A 10,412-nucleotide genomic window follows, 5' to 3' on the forward strand; every position below is an offset into this window, starting at 1 on the left:
TTTTCTATCTATTGGTGTACCCCTATTTATATAATTCTGGTGGTAGGTGTGACTGCGGTATTTTAAATTCAAAATAAGGGCAGTTGTTAGATTCCTATCCGTAATTTAAAATTCTAAACCTATCTCCTAATTGGTTTTCAAATTTCAAATTGAAATTTTCAGAAGCGGTGAAGGGCGGTTGTTACATTAGCCGTGGCTGATTTTCTGAAAATTGATCTGGACGATGGCCTTTGGTTTATGTTTAGGCTTAGGAGGTTGCAACAGAGTTGAAGGAGCTGGCGCCGACAGAACAGTGGCTGCACGACGAAGTTCAGAATGGTGACTTCAAAGTTCGAACGGTGGTTGTACGATGAAAGGAAAGGAAGTTCGGATTAATCGGCGTCAACTCCAGCATCAACCCTTTGAGAATCCTTCCAACGGTATGAGTAATGAAATGCAAATCGGGGGCATAAAGGTCGTGATTTATGCGACTCATCTGCGCCATCCTGTGACCTTCTCTGACGAATGTATTAGGGAACTTCTCACAGCAAGAAATACGGTGTTCCTCGTCGAGGATACCAACCTTCTCGAAGATGAAGGTGAGTCTGGTCTATCCGTCAGGTGCGAACTCAGGTACGAATATCAGATGATTACAGAGGACGTCAAAATCGGAGGGGAAGAGCTCAAGGAGGAACTTCTAGGGTAATTCTTTGACGGAGAGGACAACAACGAAGAGAGTGTTGAACTTGAGGAGCTAAAGAAGGAGCGTGAGGAGTACGCGCTCCGTTAAGATTATGAAGGAGAAAGGAGGATCACTTCGGGATGCTCTTCCCATAAGTTGTCGCGATTTTGGAAGAATGATACACCAAGTTTTCTGGCTGCAACGGAGTGGTTGGATCGGGAGTAAGCGAGGAGGTGTGGCCTTGGCAGACTAATGTGGCGGCAGGGAACTGGCTGAAGTTACCGAAGGTGACAATTGCAATCTTGAGGCACTGGGAGATAGTGAACTCCTTGGCGAGTTTTGACTCATAGTCAAAGTGTTGAGTGGCATCGACGGCGTGCACGCGGAGTGGTTTGTAGGTGGAGGATGATCAATAGGAATTCTATTTGTACGGTAGTGAGAATGTGGACGAGAGGAGAGAGTGACGGTTGAGGATACGGCGGACAGTGTAATCTATAGAGTGATTGAATGGGGGATGAAGGGTTGAAGGTTGCAATGCAGAGCACAATTGCTTTGGCGGTGGTTCTGACAGGTTAGCTGTGGCCGATTTTCTGAAAATTGATCTAGATGACATCCTTTGGTTTGTGTTTAGGCTTAGGCAGTTGCGACAGAGTTCGGGGAGCTGGCACCGGCAGGACAATGGCTGCGCGACAGAAGCAGAGGGTTGCAACAAAGTTCAAACACTGGCTTCAAAGTTTGAACGATGGTTGTGTGATGGAGCGGAAGGAAGTTCGTATTAATCAGCGTCGACTCTAGCTTCAACCCTTGAAGAATCCTTCCAACGGTATGGGTAATGAACTTCGAACTGGCGGCGTAAGCGTTGTGATCCTCGCAACTCATCTCTACCATTCTGTAACCTTCTCTGGCAAATGCATTGCAGAACTTCTCACGACGAGAAACACAGTTCTCCTCGTTGATGGTACGAACCTTCTCGAAGATGAAGGGGAGGACGGTCCATCTGTCAGGTGAGGACTTAGGTCTGAACATCGAGTGAGTGCAAAGGACGTCGAAATCGGAGGGTAGGAGCTCAAGAAGGAGCTTCTTGGGGAATTCTTTGACGGAGAGGACATCCACAAGGAGAGTGTTGCACTTGAGGCACTGGAGAGGGAGTGTAATGAGCACGAACTCGGTTTAGATTATGGAGGAGCAGAGGAGGATTACTTCGGGATGCTCCTTGCTTAAGTCGTCGGGGTTTTGGAAGAACGATACACCAAACTTTCTAGCTACGGCATAGTGGTCGAAGCGGGAGTGGGCAAGCACGGTGTGCCCCTGGCAGACTAATGTAGCTGCAAGGAACTGTCTGAAGTTACTGAAGCCGACAATTATGATCTTGAGGACTTGGGAGATAGTGAACTCCTTAACGAGCTTTGATATGTAGTTGAAGAGCTGAGCGGCGTCAACGGCGTACACCCGGAGTTTTTTGTAAGTGGAGGAAGTGCAATAAGGATTTAATTTGGACTGTAGTGAGATTGTTGATGGGAGGGAGAGTTACGATTGAGGATACGGTGGATAGTATAATCTGGGGAGTGATTGAATGGAGTTGAAGGGTTGAGAGTTGCAATGGAGAGCGTGGTTGTTTTAGTGATAGTTCTGATTGGTTAGTCATGGCCGGTTTTCTGAAAACTTATATGGATGACGTCTTTTGGTTTGTGTTTAGGCTCAGGTAGTTCCAACGAAGTTTAGGGAGCTGGAGCCTGTGGGACAATGGCTACGAAACGGAGGCAGGAGGTTGCGATGGAGTTTAGGACACTGGTTTCAAAATTCGAACGGTGGTTGCATGATAGAGGGGAAGGTAGTTCATATTAATCAGCATCGACTCTGGCTTCAACCCTTGAAGAATCCTTCTAACAGTATGAGTAATGAACTGTGAACCGGCAGTGTAAGGGTTGTGATCCTCATAACTCATCTCCACGATCCTGTAACCTTCTCTGTCAAACGTATTGAGGAACTTTTCACGGTGAGAAATATGGTGCTCCTCATCGAGGATACGAACCTTCTCAAAGAATCTCAAAGAAGAAAGGGAGGCCCGTCCATCCGTCAGGTGCGTACTCAGTTTCAAACATCGGGTGAGTGCAGAGGACATTGAAATTGGAGAGGAGGAGCTCAAGGAGGAGCTTCTTGGGAAATTCTTTGACGGAGAGGACGTCAACGAAGAAAATGCTGCACTTGAGGCACTAGAAAGGGAGTGTGAAGAGCAACCGTTAGGTTGAGATTATGTGGAGGAGTAGAGAAAGAATGATTGGATGGGCGAGGACGGTGTGGCCCTAACGGACTAATGTGGCGGCAAGGAACTAGCCGACGTTGCCAAAGCTGACAATTGCAATCTTGAGGCGTTGAGAGATAGTGAACTCCTTGGCGAGCTTTGACTCATAGTCGAAGAGCTGAATGACGTAGATGGCGTGCACACAGAGGTGTCTGTAGGTGGAGGAAGAGAAATAGGGATTCGATTTAGATGGTAGTGAGAATATGGTTGGGAGGAGAGAATGACCATTGAGGATACAACAGACAGTGTAATCTGGGAAGCGATTGGATGGGGTTGAAGGGTTGAGGCTTGCAATGGAGAGCATGGTTATTTTGTTGGCAGTTCTGAGTGGTTAGACATGGCCGATTTTTTGAAAATTGATCTAGACGACATCGTTTGGTTTGCGTTTGGGCTCGGAGGTTGCGATGGTGGCGCCTGCGGCACATTGGCTGCATGACGGAGGCTGGAGGTTGTGATAGAGTTCAGGACAGTGGCTTCGAAGTTCAAACAGTGGCTGTGCGATGGAGTGCAAGGAAGTTCGTACTAATCAGCGTTGACTCTAGCATCAACCCTTTAAGAATCCTTCCAACGATATGAGTAATGAGATGCAAACTGGCGACATAACCGTCGTCATCCTCGCAACTTATCTCCACCGTCCTGCAACCTTGTATGGCAAACGCATTGAGGAACTTTTCACAGAGAGAAACATGGTACTCTTTGTCGAGGATACAAACCTTCTTGAAGATGAAGGGGAGGCCGGTCCATCCATCAGGTGCAGAGTCGGGTCCAAACATCGGGTGGGTGTAAAGGACATCAAAATTGGAGTGGAGGAGCTTCTTTTGGAATTCTTTGACGAAGAGGATGTCAACAAAGAGAGTGTTGCACTTAAGGTGCTGGAGAGGGAGCTTGAGGAGCACGCACCTCGTTTAGATTAAAGAGGAGCAAAGCAGGATCACTTCGGGATGTTCCACACATAGGTCATCAGGGTTTTGGACGAATGATACGCCAAGCTTTTTGGCTGTGGCGGAGTCGTCGGGGCAGGAGTGGACGAGGACGGTGTGGCTCTGGCGGACTAATATGGCGGCAAGGCCGAAGTTGCCGAAGCCGACAATTGCAATCTTGAGGCGCTAGGAGATAGTGAACTCCTTGGCGAACTTGGACTTGTAGTTGAAGAGCTGAGTGGCGTAGATGGCGCACACGTGTAGTGGTCTGTAGATAGAAGAAGAGCAAAAGGGATTTGAGTTGGACGATAGTGAGAATATGGACGGGAGGAGAGAGTGACGGTTGATGATACAATGGACATTATAATCTAGGGAGTGATTGAATGAGGTTGAAGGGTTGAGGGTTGCAATGGAGAGCATGGTTGTTTTGGCGGCGGTTCGGAGTGGTTAGTCGTGGTCGGATTTTGGAAAATTGATATGGACGAAGTCGTTTGGTTTGTGTTTAGGCTCAGGAGGTTGCGACAGACTTCAAGGAGCTGGCGCTGACAGGACAGTGGCTGCGCGATGAGGCAAGAGGTTGCGACGTAGTTCAGGACAATGACTTTGAAGTTCGAACAGTGGCTATGCGATGGAGGGAAAGGAAGTTCGTGTTAATCGGCGTCGACTTTGGCATTAACCCTTCAAGAATCCTTCCATCGGTATACGTAATAAACTACGAACCAGCAGTGTAACGGTCGTGATCTTTGCAACTCATCTCCTCCATCCCACAGCCTTCTCTTGCAAACGCATTGAGAAACTTTGCACATCGAGAAACACAGTGCTCCTCGTCAATGATACGAACCTTCTCGAAGACAAATGGGAGGTCGGTCCATCCTTCAAATGCGGACTCAAGTCTGAACATTGAGTGAGTGTAGAGGACGTCAAAATCGGAAGGGAGGAGCTCAAGGAGGATCTGTTCTTCAGATTTCTTTGGCAACATAAACCTTTCTGGCAAAGCAAGGACCTGTTCTTCATTTTCAAATAGCTGCTTTTGGTAGATAATATGCAATCGGCTAAAAGGCTGCTTCTTCAATGATTAAAAGCCAAATCTAATCTTTCTAGTTGCTCTCTGGCATTTAAACTATACAAGAATAAATCATGTTACAGATCAAAACTATCCCCCACGATATTTTCCACCAAACTCAACAAAGTTTCATAACGCTTTGTGTTGATTGGTGTTGTCTCTAACTCCAGTTTTTCTAAAAATCTTCCTGTTGTGTGTGTAACAAACTGGGATCCAACTACATGCCAATCATGTTTAGCAGAAGATATTTCAACCATCTGGAGTCCTTCACTAGCAAAATTGTCGAGAAACCCATAACATCGCAATATTCTTTATTCTTTGTTCCTAATTCTAACTTTGTCATAAATAAGAGGAAGTTCTTTCCAGCCATTCTTTCCACTCTCCGGCCCAAACACGGGATGTGTGCAAAGAACATCAAAATCAGGAGGCAAGTGTTGAAGGAAGAGGTTTCTAGGGAACTCTTTGACGTCTAATACATCAGCAAACAATGTACTTCTCTTTAACCTTTGGAGAGGTAATGATTTAAGAACTTTAACCGTCGAAAGAATCGAAGTGCAGAGTAAGATCACTTTTGGATGTTGCTCAAAAATATCATCTGCATCATTGAAATACGAAACCCCAACTCCCAACCACATTAGAGTAGTCTGATCTAGAATACGCCAAGACCTCAAGAGCTTGACTGACTATAGTTTTCGCAAGGAACTGACAAAAATTTCCAAAACCAACTATTGCAATCTTAAGCTTTGTGTTCTCATCAAACGGACTTGAATTATTTGAAGTGAAACTACTTAGCAGAGCAACATCATTGGATCTGCATTATTAGTATCATTACTCATTTATCATTAGTATGTATTAACCTTTTTCCCATCACACGAACAAAATCTTCCAAATTCAAAATGATTAAGTTGCATGCTCTCAATATCAACAAACACAAACACTCTCTAAAACATCAATCACAAATATTCACACAATGTAGCAAAAAGCCCTGAGAATTTTTTTCAAGTACAAAATATCAAATACCTGGAATGCAACAATGTAGATCCATTATGAGCTCGCCAGAGTAGTGCATGGTTGTTACTTCCATCCAACTGCTGCAACCTTTTACGTTCTCCATCAACTGATTCCTGACCACGTGATGCATTCAGGTAATGAGCTGCTTCCTGAGATTCCCAAACGCCAAATCAAGCTTCTCCAGCACCTCCAAAAAATTCTTATTAAATATGAACAAACCATAATACAAATCAAAGCTATCCCCAACAGTGTTCTCCACCAATTCCAACAAACTTTCGTACCTTTTCGTATTAATCGGCATCGATTCCAGCTCAACCCTTCAAGACTCCTTCCAACAGTATGAGTAATGAACTGCAAACCAGCGGCGTAACGATTGTGATCCTCACAACTCATCTCCATCATCCTGCAACCTTCTCTGGCAAATCTATTGAGGAACTTCTCACCGCGAGAAACACGGTGCTCCTTGTCAAGGATACGAACCTTCTCAAAAATGAATGAGAGGCCAGTCCATCCGTTAGGTGCGAACTCAGGTCCGAACATCAGGTGAATGAAGAGGACGTCAAAATCGGAGGGGTGGAGCTCAAGGAGTAGTTTCTTGGGGAATTCTTTGACGGTGGCTTCGAGGTTGCGACGGCGGCGGTAGCAAGGCGGTGGCTGGACGGAGAAGGACAAGGAGAGTGGCTGAGGCTGAGTGACGAGGGTAAAGACTGAAGAATGGCTTTGGCTATTGCACATTAGGGACTTAGGGTTCGTGGGTTCCCATCTGAGCCTAAACAATAATAATCTAACTATTTTAATTAAAGACAAAAAAAAATTTAACTTGGGAGCAATAGATGATAATAATTTTTCAAATAATAATAAAATTTTATTTTTTATATACTTGTATAAATAAATATGTTCCAAGAATCCGGTTACATAGTGTGATCCTTTCATGAAAGCCACAAAGAAGGTCCTTGGTGGCAACCTCATGCTCAGTTCTCCATCTCCAACCCACAATACATGGTTTGTTTATTATGTTACTCACTACTCTCACTCCTACGAAACTAAATAATTTCCATTGCTTATTATTTTTTCTAAAAATGAAAAAATTTATGCTCAGAGCACACAGCTCAACCAGCTTCTTTCCACTTCTACACACACCAAACTCAATCAGTAGAACCTCTCATTATCTTCTGCACTTCTAATTCTATCCTTCACCTGCAAGTCCCACTCTCAGACTTAGGCTCAGACCTAGGCCCAGAGTAACAGTAGCAGCATCATCATCATCCAGCTCTAAGTCCAAAGTTTTCAATGGCCTTTGAGTTGATAACATTGGACGACGACAACAGGAACAAGAAGCTCCTCCTGTTTCGGCTTCTGAGGATGTCTCCAAAATCGTTGGAATTTGGCCACCTTAAAAGAATATTTCGAGAATTTCTTTATTTCTTTGATTTAAACTTTAAAAAGTTTATTACACAAGATATATAATATAATGCTTTTTCTTGCTAGGTTAAATTAGCCAAAGACATAAATCTTATTAAAGAAGGACTAACGTATATTAACAAAATTAGGTCACCAATTATACTAATTAGCTACTCTTTTACTCTTTTATTGATATGTGCCTCAAATGTCCGTAATATAAAAAATTTAAATATTATTTAATTGGTATTAGTTTTTAAATATTAAAATATTTAATTTAATTTTATATATTTTAGTTTTTATTTATTTAATTATTAGATTGAACTTTATGTTAGTAAACTTAAATTTTATTTTATTTTATTTTGATTTAATAAAAGATTACAAATATCTTTTAAACTATTGTAGTAAATATAGAGAGATTAAAGAAGTGCTAATTTGACACTTATCTAATTTTTAAATGTTAATTTAGTATTTTTTTAATCTCTAAATGCTAATTTGACACTACTTCTCAAATCTCTCTATATTAACTATAATAATTTAAAAGATATTTATAACTTTTTATTAAATTAAAATAAAAAAATTAAATTTATTAACATAAAATTCAATCTAATAACTATATAAATAAAAATTAAAATATATAAAAATAAATATTTTAATATTTAAAAATATAAAATAATAATTACTAACTAATATTTGAACTTTTATATTATCAACGTTTGAAATACGTATCATTTATTTATTGTTGTCATTGTGAGTGCACTATATAAATATTTGTAAAACGTAACCATCAACCGTATATCTTAATCTGTATGCGTATAAATAATTTTGTTGAATTAAATAACATCAATAGTGCTGGCAATACTATACACTTTTCAAAAAAGATTTTGTGAAGCCAATCAATCAAGTGCTGGCAAAACTATACACAGTTAAGGATAATAGATACTATACGTATACAATAATTGCTTCGCTTAATCAGGTGTTTTGAGCAGATAATCTTATTACAGATAGTATGTACAATCCAGATAGTGGCCAATAAAAGTTGTTGTACCTTTTAAGCATATAGTCGTGTGTGTGTTTTTATTTTATATGTATTTGAGATATATATATAGTCGTGTGTGTTTTTTTATTTTATATTTTATATGTTTTTATTTAGTTTAATTATTCTGTTGGTCTCTATAATTTCACAAAATTTTTAATTAGGTCTCTATATTTTTTTTTAATTTGGTCTTTGCACCAAATTTTTTTTCAATTAGGTTCTTTTTTATAGTAATTGGCTTAATTGTATAGGGACCCAACTAAAAAAAAAATTGATACAAGGACTCAAATAAAAGAAAAAAAAGTGCAGGGACTCAATTAAAAAAAATTGGTATAAGGACTCAATTAAAAGGAAAAAAAGTATAAAAACCTAATTAAAAGTTTTGCAAAACTATAGGGACCAATAGAATAATTAAACTTTTTTATTTTATTTTATACACTATATTGAAAAAAATAGAAAATCCGAATATGGTGGAATTAATTAACCACTTCGATTTTTATATATAGCTGGATCACATATACAATTGACACTTTTTAATTTTGATATGGACCGCAAAATGGTGTAGGAGGTCGATATGGGGTGCATAGATGCTATACGCGAGTGTAGTTTGAGGATCAAAGAAATCGAACGGCCTGATTTAAGGGTAGGTAATCGGACGGTTCGATTAGAGGGGCACAAATCGGATCATCCGATTTGCGTCCTCCAGGCCACGTGTCGCGCATGCGTCCTCCCCTAGCAGCAGTGCCCCTTATGGCTTATACGAACATGTTTTCTTGCTAAGCTCACTCTCTCCCTCCAAAGCCACTTTCTTTCTTATCCACCCAGTCATCATTCTCTCTCTTCTTTTTATTCATCTTCACTACTTTAATTTCTTCTTCTTCTACAGTTTATTTTTTAATTTTTTTTATATTTCAGAATTATTATTATTACTTTTAGAAATTTAAAAATATATGTTTAAATAATATACATGTGGCTGTGTTTGTAATTATTGTTAGAAATATTACAAAATTATTATTATTGTTAGAAATTTAGGAATAAATGTTTAAAGAATAGTTAAATATATATATATATATATATATATATATATATATATATATATATAGATTTAGTTAGTGAACATTTTAATCAAACGTTGAATGAAATATTTTGGAAAACGTTGAATTATTAATATTTTGGAGTTAAATTATTAGTATTATTAATAATTATTATTATTCTGGATGTAAACAATTAAATTAGCATTAGTCTAATAAATTAGTTACTATTATTTGGGAATTATTAACTTTTAGTAGTGAATTAACATATTTTGTATAGTTAAAGTTGAAATTTTTTTTTAATAATGATAGTTAAATTATTGATAGGTTATTAACTTTTAGTAGTGAATTAGTAATTATTATTAATTTATTAATAATTTGTTATATTTTTGTAGAGTTTACAGAATTTGATATGTAATTACTTACTGTCTTCAGAGCAATATAATCATACTGTGGAGGAACATTTACAGTTCACTGATTTTTATTATATTTTTCAAATTGGAATAGTTCAATGGCAGAAAGCACTCGTAAATGCTCTAGTTGAGAGGTGGCACCTAGACACACACACATTTTACCTTCTGGTTGGTGAGTGTGCTGTGACAGTGGAGGATGTGGCTTTGATTCTTGGTTTTTCGACAAACGGTCTTCTAGTGACAGGAGTGACTATGAGTAGTCACGAAACCTTAGAGGCTGAGTGTTTGCACTATTTTAGGATTGCACTGAGAAAGTCAGACTATATAGGAAGCTGCATAAAATTGACGTGGCTTCGAGATTTAAAAGAACGTTTACAGTGCATTGACGAAAACAGTATTCAGAGGTATGTGAAGTGCCACATTATGTTGTTATTTGGTATGATCTTGTTTGGAGACAAGTCTGGGGCAGCTATACACTGGAAGTTTCTGCCTTTGCTTCGTGATTTTGGCAGTATCGGACAATATAGTTGGGGATCGGCATGCCTAGCACACCTGTCAGGGTGTTATGCAGGGCTTC

The 10,412-nt window shown here is 39.5% G+C and overlaps 2 pseudogenes; both read right to left on the reverse strand.

Annotated features, from left to right (window-relative positions):
* Positions 1-310: 310 nt before the first annotated feature.
* Positions 311-2,783, reverse strand: LOC130934449 (arogenate dehydrogenase 1, chloroplastic-like; annotated as a pseudogene).
* A 1,812-nt stretch (positions 2,784-4,595) lies between these two features.
* Positions 4,596-6,692, reverse strand: LOC130934450 (arogenate dehydrogenase 1, chloroplastic-like; annotated as a pseudogene).
* Between the last annotated feature and the right edge of the window lie 3,720 nt (positions 6,693-10,412).

The sequence above is a fragment of the Arachis stenosperma genome, chromosome 6, assembly GCF_014773155.1.
Source record: "Arachis stenosperma cultivar V10309 chromosome 6, arast.V10309.gnm1.PFL2, whole genome shotgun sequence".
Taxonomy (NCBI): domain Eukaryota; kingdom Viridiplantae; phylum Streptophyta; class Magnoliopsida; order Fabales; family Fabaceae; genus Arachis; species Arachis stenosperma.